The 12,071-nt window shown below is 44.0% G+C and overlaps 1 protein-coding gene and 1 long non-coding RNA gene across 2 annotated transcripts in view; both read right to left on the bottom strand.

Annotated features, from left to right (window-relative positions):
* GRIN2A (glutamate ionotropic receptor NMDA type subunit 2A) overlaps positions 1–12,071 on the bottom strand; it is a 361,399-nt gene that overhangs the window by 197,802 nt on the left and 151,526 nt on the right. The gene's annotated exons all lie outside the window — the stretch shown is intronic.
* The window catches only part of LOC138917028 (uncharacterized), a 65,926-nt gene continuing 57,432 nt past the window's right edge, over positions 3,578–12,071 (bottom strand). The window contains exons 2-4 of the long non-coding RNA XR_011424355.1: positions 4,720–4,855; positions 4,171–4,253; positions 3,578–3,691 (exon numbers count right to left, since the gene is read on the bottom strand). This is a non-coding gene — a long non-coding RNA (uncharacterized lncRNA). The remainder of the gene's footprint in view (positions 3,692–4,170; positions 4,254–4,719; positions 4,856–12,071) is intronic.

Genomic DNA, 12,071 nt, shown 5'->3' with positions numbered 1-12,071 from the left:
GTATTTATTCCCTTAGGAGGTTCATAAAGACAAAAATGTTGTTGCTGTTGTTTTGGCTAAGATATCATGAGGACGTCCCACTCTTTCTGGCTACACTGGCCAGATGGAAGGGGAAGGATATGTGTGAACAAATGGAGGAGGGGTTCAAACCAGTCTGATCCATAGTCAGAATGAAATCTCTACAAACACATAAATGTACCCAAGGTCCTGGTCATCTAAGAACAACACCTCCCAGCTCCTTGTCTCCCCACACACAATGTATATTGTGTTTATCATGTTAATAATTCTTGCTTTCTACATTCCCCAATGTCCTCACTCACTTTCCTTTGAGAGGGTCCCCCAATCCTATATCCTCAGAATACTTTTTTGATGCAAGGAGTAAGTGGTCCCTATAACCCTAATTGCCACTTAAGGAGAGAAAACGAAGCAAAGCTTGGAGAATCCATATGGCACCTTCGATGGGTCTAAGACATAATGGAGGAGGGGCTAGCAGGGAGGTAGAGAAATCAAAGAAACAAGAAGAGTCGGAAGTACATTGAACAAGAGTGAGCAAAGAGGTGAAAGAGCAGACAAAGGAGGAAATGGGATGGGCGGGTCAAAGAGAAAGCAAGGAGTAAGAGGGAAAGGACAAGGAAGGAAGAGAACACAGAGGAGGGTTTGGTAAAGAAAGCAAGCCAAAGAGAAACAAATGCGGAAATAATGTAATAAAAAGATGGAAGACAAGGATGTCAGAAAAGGAAGAAGCAAGACAGCCAAAAAAACGGTGGAGTCATGCAAGGTGGAGGGTTATCTCCAACAATTACCTCCAACTGTGTCATTATTTGCTCCTTTCTGCCTTGATGATTCAGCTGGAGAAGCAGGAAACCTCAGTTTCTTCCACAGTATTGCTGTGTGAAACCATCTCTGCTACCCACCGCCATGATGCACGCTCCCTGTGCTCTCCCAAACAGCAATTCTCTCAGACGTGGGCGTGCGTGGAAATTGAGTCCAACTAAATGCGAACTGAACTCCAGAAGACCTGTTCCTACCCATTACCCTAGTCATTAAGAGAGAAAATTAATTCCTGAGGCCAGAGAGTGGAAATCCAACTAGACATCTCCTTCCAGGTGATCTGTCCCTGAGTGGATTGTGGTGGGCACACCTGTGAGTAATATTCCAAATTCATTTGTCTACACAGAATTTCCCTTGTCAGGCTTTATAATCCCATATACATAATTGTTGTGATTGCTGTGGAATATCTGTCTCCCCCAATAAACTAGAAGCTCCATCCATGGGAACAGATCATACCTAATTTAAAACCCTTAGCTTTGGGTACATGCTAACCACTCATTAAATAATTCTGAAGAATGGGTAAATGAATAGAGGTGGGGTCCCAAACCAGAACTCACAGTTCTTCACGAGGAAAACAGAATAAAAGGAACATTGCTCATTTTTCTGGTCTGATTCTTCTACCAGGTTCTTAAAAAACCATGGAATTATTTCTCAGTCGTTGAGTAGTTAATTGCTACAAAGTTTCAAACCAAAGACGCCAATCTTTACATAATTCCTTAAACTATGCTCTTCCATTCTTTTAAGCAACCACGATTTTTTTTTTTTATCACTACCATCCCCAAAATTTATCATCCTGACAAACACAGAAAGAACAACTTGATTAAGCTTGGAAAACATTCTCTAAAATTGAAACACTGATTGCCGAGTAAGACCCAAAACAGTAGATTCGTCCTGAACTGGCCTCTAGACTTTCTAACGCTGGAACAAACCAATAATCACCAGCTTTCGAGATGTTGTAATTAAAGTCAGTTTATCACAATGGAGAGGAGGCCAAGTCGGGAAGCTCGCGCTGTTCAACACGGCCCCACTCATGCCGTTCCGCTCCAATGGGTAGAGTAATGGTGTGATGGATGGTTTCACACAAATCTCATCCCAGGCATCTCTGCCTCTCTGAGGGCTTCCCTCTGTGCCTTTTTCTTGGCATTGTTGGGCTCTCTCTCTCTGTTTTTTACTCCATTTGTTTCCTTTCAATTTGATTCATTTATATGTACACATTCCATATATGAATCTACGCTCCCTTGACAAGTCCAAACATTGAGAGACAAAGCTAAGGCCCCCTTGACCACCACCCCTAATCCTAGGTCATCCCCACAGCAACCACCATTGTGTTATGTATTTGTTGTGTTTCCATCCAAACCTCTGTCTGTGCATTTATGTGCCTACATTTATAGAGAGAATTATATCATCCCAATTCATAACTTCTTATGTAAATAATAGAATATGCTTCTTGTTCTACAACTTACTGTTTTCTCCCAAAACAGTGTCTGAGAGACCTCTCCACATCAGTACAAGACTGTACTTCATTCTACCAAGCTTTTTTTCCCCGTGGTGCAGATGGGTCATAGGTTAGCCATGGCCCAGCAATTAATATTTAGTCCATGTTTAGTTGGTGGTGATGGTGTTGCTACACGCTACATACAACATGGATGAAGCTTGAAACCATCGTGCTAAGTGAAAGAAGGTAGACGCGATATTGTATGATTCCATTCATGTGAAATGTCCAGAATAGGTAAATCCAGACAGATGTAATGCAGATTGGTGGTTGCGGGGGGCAGGGGGAGGAGAGAATGTGACTACTCAATAGGTACAGGGTTTCCATTTGAGGGTGATGAAAAAGTTCTGGAACTAGATAGTGGTGATGGTTGTACAACTCTGTGATGTACTTAATGCCACTGAATTGCACACTTTAAAAATGGTTAAAACAGTAAACTTTATGAGTATTTTACTAAAATCAAACTAATGTAGACCTGTTGGATCACAGAGTATGTGGTCTTTTCATTTTAATAAAGATTGGCAAATTGCCCTGTAAAATGGTCCTCCTTTTCTCTGTGTATTATTGTAGATATCGCTTTCTGTGTATCTTTCTCCACTGATTTCATTATCTGTCTCCCTCTCTCCATCCCTCCTTCTTTCCCCTCCTTCCTTCCTCCCTCTCTCTCTCCCTTCCTCTCTCCCTTGCTCCCTCCTGCTCCCTCAATGCTCTATTTCCTTTTCAGGAGACTGGGAAGCCTCTTCTGACCTTGCTCTCCAACTCTATGAATGGCTCTCACAATAATCACAAACACTTCCCCTATCCCCCCCAAATTCAGGTGATGTATCAGTTCCAATTACACGCATGGTCCTCCCCTTCCTGCCGCTCACAGCTCATTCCTGGATGCCCAGTTGAAGAACGTAAACAAGCTAGGGGGTGGGCAGGGCATAAGGATGTGTAGAATCCTTATCCCTGTGGTCAGGTGGGAACCAGCGGAGGTGCTGCACCAGTACAACAACCAAAGTTAAGCCAGAGGGTCCAATGTTCCACAATTCCGACTATACAGGTGGAGTATTTCTCCAGAAGTATACACCTAAGGCAGCTTCCCAGGCACTTGATGGCCCAGAAAGGACATTTTTATGTCTAAGACTTCCCAGCTATATTGGGGAGGCAGCAGAGTGCCATGGTTAAGGGCCCAGGTTCTGGAACCAGACTGGGTTCAAATCCTGACTCAACCATGTAACTGATGGAGTGACCCCAGATACATCAACTTACCTCTCTGAGCAGTATTTTGTGATCTTTACAATGAAGGATTGATAAACATCGAGCAAGAAGCTATGCAAAACATTGAGCACCGGCCCTGTCACATGCTGTATTAGTCTCCATCTGCTGCTGTAACAAATTACCACAAGCTTAGTGGCTTAAAATGACACGCATGTATTATCCTACAATTTTGGAGGTCAGAAGTCCTAACTGGGCTTCACGGGGCTAAAATCAAAGAGTCCACAGGGCTCTGTTCCTCCGGAAGTTCGAGGGAAGCATCTATTTCCTTGATTTTTTTCCAGCTTCCTGGATTTACCATTCTTTGGGTCACATCCTCTTCCCAGCAATCTCCTTACTCCGATCCCTGCTGCTTCTGCTTCTGTCATCACATCTCCTCCAGCTCCGACCCTCCTGTCTCCTTTTTTCACTGATAAGGACCTTTGTGATTACATTGGGCCCTCCCAAATAATCCAGGATAATCTTCCCATCTCAATATCTTTAACTTAATGACACCTTCAAAGACCCTTTTGCCGTATAAGGTAACAAATCCACAGATCCTAAGGACTAGGATGTGGACATCTTTGGGAAGCCATTATGGTGCCTACCACACGTAGTGAGACTCATGTATCAGCTGCTGCTGCTTCCGTGTCACCCCCACTACCACAGAGAAAGAAAATTTCTTGTCCTCCTAAAAGGAAAATGAGAAGCAGTCATGGTTCAGCTATTGAGAGAAAAGGTAAAAATCCAATATCCTTCTCTCTTGAAATTCCTCTAATATTACTTAATACAACATCTATCTCCTTTTGCACTAATGGGTGCTTGTTCAAAGTACCAAGCACTGAGTTATGTTCCAAAGCACTATTAAGCAGCCCTAAAATCCTTGAAGGTACTCTGGCATCGAAAACAAAAGGAGCCAGAGAGGAGAGAAGAAACATTCTAGGTACGGTGGCCCATCTGATCTACGCTGATTTCACTGTGTTAAGGAAGAGAAAGGCAAAGATTCTTCTTTATTACCACTCATGCTTCTTTTGTTTCTTGTGAGCATCTTTTTCCTCTTTCTCTCTCCTTTTTCTTCTCTTTCCCTTGTCTGCTGTCCTCACTCACTCCCTTCTCTCTCATTCTCCAGGAACTGATGCAATACTGGGGAACTTTACCTTTTCATCCCCATTGCTCTGGTCCTCGTCTTGGCTGCAGTACAAAGGGCAGACTTCACAAACAAACTCCAGACTCCTGCTGGCCCTAGGAAGTCTGTTCCATCACCCATTGATCCATGATCTATAGACAAGGGCTCTGAATCAATGAGAAAAAACCCATTTAACTAGTAAGATACACAGAAAAATGGATAAAGGTGCTATGATGTGAAGAAGGGTAGTGCCCTGGGGTCAGCCCACCTGAGCCTTGAACTTCAATTGACTTGGACAAGCTAATTTTCCTTTCTTGGCCTCAGTTTCCTTGTTTGTACATTTGCACAGTGCAAATGTTGACTTGTCAGCCCTTAGTGGGACCAAGCCATTGAAAAGGCAGAAATCAAGTCTGGAGGGGCTCCAATAATCCAAATAGATGCCCCCTGAGTATATCTCCAGCCCAGGGGTGGGAGGACTTAAGAGATACAAACGTTACTTTAATCTGTGGAAGAACTTTCTTCCAAGGAGAGCTGATTACAGAAGGAACAGCTATGCGGGAAGGCAACGAGCACTTCTTCTCCAGAGGCTGAATGACCAATTTCAAGATATAGAAAAGGGACATTCACGGATCAGGTGGGTGAGGGAGGGGTCAGTGTAGATGTCTATATGGTGCCTTCCTCCTGTGAGCCTGGAGCTCCTTGAGAGAAGCTGCAGACTCAGATGCCTACAGAAATCAGGCAGGTAACAAAATTGAGCAAACTGGGCAGACAAATACCAGACCAAGATGAACCAAAGGTTGCCTCGTGCCCAGAGGCACAACTACTCAAGTCCAGTTTTCTGTGCCATCCAAGAACACAACCTTAATGTAGCCAGATCTTTCAGTATTTCCAGATAATCCAGAAATCAGGGTTTCATGTGAAGTATTCCTATTTTAAAAGTTGGCAACTCACTCACATTTAAGATCTGATGGAGGCCAAAGAGAACCCATTTGTGAACCAGAATCTCCCAATGAGTCCACCCTTTTGTGGCCTTTATGAGAAAGGCAATTTCCGTGGAACACCATGAGGCCTTTTATGAATGTCAAAATTCATCAACACTTTATAAAATAGAATAAACTTTTAAGCATTAACTACTAGAAATATCTGGCATATTGCCACTGAGTGGGTGTGTGGTTGCAGTGACTAACAATTATGGACGTTAGGTCCCAAACTGGCTCCTGATGCATGTTAAAGGGGAAAGTCAGTGTAAAATGAGAACCACATCTCTTGGAGGCCTCCATTTGTCCTTCTGTATGGGGAGTATGGAGTCCGTGATCCTCCCTTCATTTGTGAGTGGTCCGGTCCAGACGCAGGGCAGAAACAGAAATCCCGGATTCCACTTCCAATGGTGGAGACATGGAATGGCCAAGAGTGGAGTGGAAGAAAGAGAAAAGCCCATGTGGAAAGCGTTGAAGATAATAATTATCAGAGAGAGATTTCAGAGAGGAAATGTATCACATGGGAAAAGGAAAAAACATCAGGATTAGCTAGGAGAAAATAAAGAACTAAGTTACTGATTTCAGGAAAAACTGTGCAGACTTACTAAAACATTAATAAAAAGAGAAAAAAAATGAACAGAATTGACCATGGAATGGTTTGCATTACGTGGCTATGGAAGACAGGAAAACCAAGAACACAGTGGGAGTAGATCAAGTAGATGTGAGTACCCGGACAAGGCTGAAATTGTGCATGCTCCCACTTTTGGTTGCCTTGGCAATGAGACTCCTACTTTATACTAGTGACAAGAGAATGAGTAGAACCCCATGCAAATGAAGCACACGGTAATTAGAGGCAGAGCCACGTGCAGTCTAGACAGAGCCACGTGAGAGGAAAGTCTAGGGAATAACTGAGTGGGCTCGTGTGGCAAAGAATAAGGTCATAAAAGAAAAGACACTGAGTTAAAAATAAGAGAGAGAAATGTTTGAGAAAGACCGTGAGTTCTACAGACTTCTTGGTTCTCCCACTGCTTTTGATCAAGTCATTATGGATAACTTATCATGTAGCCACCTATCCACACGGCTTCATCTGCTGTAGTTTTCTGTGTCTCTCCTGGGAAGGAATCATGGAACGGGGAAAGACGGTGGTTTACCGTCCTAGTTCCCCGTGAGTGCTACCTCACTGTTGCCCACAAAAGGGGATCAAAAGAGGTCTGGAAGGGGCTGGCCCTGTGGCCAAGTGGTTAAGTTCGCGCGTTCCGCTGCAGGCGGCCCAGTGTTTCATCAGTTCGAATCCTGGGCGCGGACATGGCACTGCTCATCAAACCACGCTGAGGCAGCGTCCCACATGCCACAACTAGAAGGACCCACAATGAAGAATATACAACTATGTACTGGGGGGCTTTGGGGAGAAAAAGGAAAAAAATAAAAATCTAAAAAAAAAAAATTTCAAAAAAGGGGTCTGGAAAAGTTTCATGGAGAGGCTTGAGATTATACAAAGAAAGGGGCCAGTCATGGGATGTATTAGTTTCTTACAGCTGCTGTAACAAATGACCACAGACTGGATGGTTTAAAACAGCACACATTTATTCTCTAAGTTCTGGATATCAGAAGTCCTAAGTCAGTTGCACTGAATTGAAATCAAGCTGTCAGCAGGGGTGCACTCTCTCTAGCAGCTCTAGGGGAAAATCCATCCCCTTACCTCTTCCAGCCCCCAGAGCTGTAGCCCTTGCATTCCTTAACTCATGGCCCCCTCCTCCATCTTCAAAGCAAGAAGCACAGCATTTTGCTTCAGCCATCGAATACCTTAATCTATCCCTGAAGTAGGATCTCCCTCTATCTTCTCCTTGTAAGGATATTTGTGATTCTATCATTGAGTCCAGATGAATAATCCAGGATAATCTCCCCATCTCAAGACCCTTAATTTAATCACCTCTGTACAGTCCTTTTTGCCATATAAAGTGACACATTCACATATGAGTCCAGGGATTATGACATGGACATATTAGGGAGTTATTATCCAGCCTATACACGGGGCAAGAGAGAGTATAAATGGAGAAGAAAGGTGATTTTAAGAATTGTTACTTAAAGTGCATTATAAATTAGATCTCCATTAACGTAGTGGGAAAGATACAAGTAAAGATGAGGATTTTTTTTTTTTCAATGACTGTTAACTACGTTTCTCTGAATTTGACACAATTCTGAGACTGGACCACAAGGGGCACCAGCACATATGCAGGTTACAGGCATTAGTCCACTAAAATAATCATTTGAAAAAAATCACATCCAGCGACACGCATCACTTGAAGTAATCATGTCAAGTAATTACTTCTTTGCCAGCACTTATTTTAAAGAAGTGTTGATATGCAAAAGTCGTAGGGAAGATACAGCTATGAAAAGCTACTTATATTCTGAGCCAATGTAATCTTCCATGTTGATTCCTCACCCGCTCTCTCTCAGACATCTGCTATTTGTGTTGGTGAACTTGAGCAATTACGCCAATTAACAAACATGGATATATCATTCTTTATTACTCACATGACCTGCTGTTTCCCATTTTGAAGGGAAATGGATGAGAAATTTCAGAAAGGTCACAAAACCAAATGCTATAGGGGCCAAGCAGGTGACATAAGCGACTGAAGTGGTCCAGATGGGAAAAGTGGCAAACTCGGGGGGATGTGCCCTACCTAGAGAAAGAAGCCACCATTCACCTCTGTCTCATCATCTCACCATGCCATTTCAGAAGGCAGTTCTACCTGAGATTTTAAATTTTCAAGAGAAGTCAAAATCCCAGAATTTCATGTAATATTTCCCGATTTTTAAATGTTGGAGTATAATTCAAAATACCACTCAGGCCAAATAAAGTTCACACAACCTGTGGCTTGACACTTTGCAAACTCCATTATAAATTCTGTTAAGTACTTTTTACTTTTCAACCTGAGGACAAAAGGGAGAAGGTTTCACCCAGTGGCATGATGTGGGCATATCTGTGTATCTGTGTTGACTTTATTTCTAATGCAACCATGTGCATGCACATATATGCACACACACACACACACACACACACACCCCTGCATAAACCTACGATTATGTGAATGAATTACTTTTGAAACCATAAATTCTTAAAGGATAGCTTTTAACCTCATCTTACATCTTTGGCCAGCACTGACCAATAACTGTTTTCCCCTCACTGAAGATCTATGTAGGGCTATAGGGTTGGAGTAATGACCTACTTGATGTGAGAGAAAACTAGCCTCCCAAATGCAATGTGACTCACCTACAACGCCCATCTAAGCAAAATGGTCCCAGGAACATGGGACACCATCCTAATTGCAGCCAGAGAGGTCATTGGCCATGTCCTCCTGGCCTATGGTCAGGACTAGAATGGAACCATCTCAGACAAATAAGCATTCACCCAGAAACATAGTTTTTAAAAAGTGATTCCAGAGTCCACATCAACAAACAAAACAGATGAACAATGAAAACAATTTTTTCACATAGTGAAAAGAACTGTGTGCAGGATAAAACAGGGCAATGAGATACAGTGTGATGAGAGAGAGAGGTTAAGAAAGATATGTCAGCCCTGAGGAGGTGACATTTCGTGCTGTGTCTAGAAGAATTCAACCACATAAAACTTAGTGGGTAAATGTTCTTGGCAGAGGGAGGTAGAAGTGCAAAGGCCCTGAGGTAGGAATGAGCTTGTAGACTTAAGCAGCAGAAAGGCCATGGCAGCCGGAGCGAGACGCAAGAGGAAGAGAGCGGGACTCAAATTAAATCGGAGGTATTGGCAGAGGTCCTGGTAGGAGAATGGGAGGGCTTTAAATTGGAAGGTCTTAAGCAGGAAGTGACTCAGTCTTATTTACATTTTTTAAAAGCTTACTCTGGCAAGTCATTCCACCTCTTTGAGCCTCTGTTACACCCTCTCTAAGATGTGGCTAATAGCCTTGTTTTACAGGACTCTTCAGAAAGTTAAATTGGATCTTGGACAAACACCATCTGGCATACAGTAGATACACTAGGAAAATGAGCTGAGCCTGGACAAGTTGAGGGGAAGAACCGTAACTCCACAGAGTTCAGGTGGCGGCTGCAGTTAATGGAGGACACCCCTCGCTCCTGAGAGAGACTGTGATGTCATGGCACGGCCTCCTCCTCCCCTGTTATGTCTCATGCCTCTGCTGCAGCTGTGCCCCAACTAGCATCCTCTGGTGGTTTCCAGCAGAAAAACGAATTTGGCTGTATCATGCTGAGAAATTCATCTTCTAACACAAACGTAACAGGTTAGCACACAAAGAATGGACTGCTGGTGGCCACAGGGGTTAGCGAGACAGACTTCTAGAAGCCTGAACAGGGTGCTATCACTCCTCTCCCAGCCCCCCAATATGGTGGTTCTGTAGAGTCCAAGAAAGTGGGTGGGATGTTTCTAACAGTAACAACCAAAAGACCAAATACTGAACCCATGAGGATGGCGATTCCTCCCTGGGCACATACTGAAACAATTAGGCCACATCTTCCCAAAATAGTGACACAACCTCGGACCCAGCAGCTCCACTTGTAGGAAACTCCCTATGGTACTGAGATGTGTGCACAAGGAGGTCTGCGCAAGGAGGCTCAGGGCATTGTTGTCCGCGATGACAAGAGATTGGGAACAACTTAGGTGGCCATCAGGAGGGGATCGGTCACATCGACTCGGGTGCATCCTCATCACAGAGGCACATTCTATGCAGCAGATTAGAAAGAGAAGGCAATTCACGTGGACTGACAAAGAACAACGTGAGAGACACAGTGCTATATGAGGAAGGCAATGTGCAGATCGGTGTGCAGCACTGGCTACCATTTGCGAAAACAGAGCGAGTGGTACATGCCTTTATTAATTGGGAGCCTTTTTTGGTGCCAGGCATGGGGGTCACAGCAATGACAAAACAAGCCTGGCTCCGTGGAGTTTACGACCTGATGGAGAGAGATGACACTACACACCGAAACATGTCATATGCCAGGTGGTGATGAGATATTGCTCCCATATTTATGCTTGAGTTCTGCTGAACCATGTGAAATTACCAGTATGCACTACCATGACCTATAAATAAGGTAAATTCATAAGGTCTAACCCAACACACGCACAGACAAAAAGATGTGAAAGAAACAGACAGAGGTTCCTCCAGGAAGGGAGATTAAGGAGGAAAATGCTTGCTCTACACACAGTGGGCTGATTAGTTTTTTATCACATGTGTGTATTGCCTATTCAAAAGAAATAAATATTTTTAAATATGTAATCATAGAAGCATAACAGAGTTGGCATCCACAGAGAGGCAGAAGGTAGATAAGGATGGAGTGAGGATTAAGAGGTAAGAGGAGCTGGAATTTTTTTAATGCAAGAGTCAGCAGGTGACACACTGTGGAAGGCAATGCTCAGCTCAAAACCAGAAGTGGCCTTTTATTTGTGATTCGACTCAATCCCCAAGGACAGTGCGACCCCTAGACACAGATCAGGAAAGGCCAGTAGTAATGGGGAGAGACCTGGGCTGAATGGGGTGCGGTGGAATCCGTGCCTGGGCTCACCAGCGCACCTGTCCCAGGTGATCCTCATGGGTCTTTCTTCCCTGAAGTCAATTCAATGACACAAGCACGGTTTGCAAAAGGCCACTTCCCATCGTCACCCTCCATGTTCTCAGTGTCTCCCGCAAATGAGCAAATCCTGCCAACCTGATCTTTCCTGCAGGAGATGAAAACCAACGTACTGTTCCAGCACAGAACAGAGACGCAGCCAAGGAGCGAGGTCACGTGGCCAGAGGCACATGCAGCAGGGAGAGGTCATGCGCGACAGAGAGGAGCAAGAGACAGAAACAGGTGGACGACAGCCAAACGCACACAGGCACTGGACCTGAGGTTCCTAAAGATGCTGGCCTGGCATGGAGCGGCCACTTATCTTGGGCCGGACCCAAGCTTAGTCCCCGCTGCTCCGTGAGTGGGGAGCGAGGCCTAGGGAGAATCACATAACTTTGAACTCAGTTGAAATTCCTGCTCTCTACTTCCTAGCTTCATGCCCTGGGGCGCACCGATGAACATCTCAGAGCCTCCATCCTCCCGTCTGTAAAAGGCAGACAAAAACAAGGCCTGTCTGGTGTGTCCTTATTTTATTATGAATTATCCAGTTGTTCTTTCAGGCATGTATGTCTAGCTTTTTATATCACTCTGCGTGCTTACGCAACAGCAATCCCCACCCAGGCGAATTCCCACATCCTTACTTTTCTGAGTCCTCCACAACTTTCAAGATAGGACCTTGTTCCAGAGACAAGAGAGTATTTAGTCTTGAGAAGCTTCACAATAGTTCCCGCCTCTGAAAATTATTGTAAAATGCAATGAGATAATGTATAAGAAGTATCTAATAATTCCTAGCACTGAGTAGGTTCTC

This window comes from Equus caballus, chromosome 13, assembly GCF_041296265.1.
Source record: "Equus caballus isolate H_3958 breed thoroughbred chromosome 13, TB-T2T, whole genome shotgun sequence".
Classification (NCBI taxonomy): Eukaryota; Metazoa; Chordata; class Mammalia; order Perissodactyla; family Equidae; genus Equus; species Equus caballus.
This window is presented reverse-complemented; position numbering and strand designations above follow the sequence as displayed.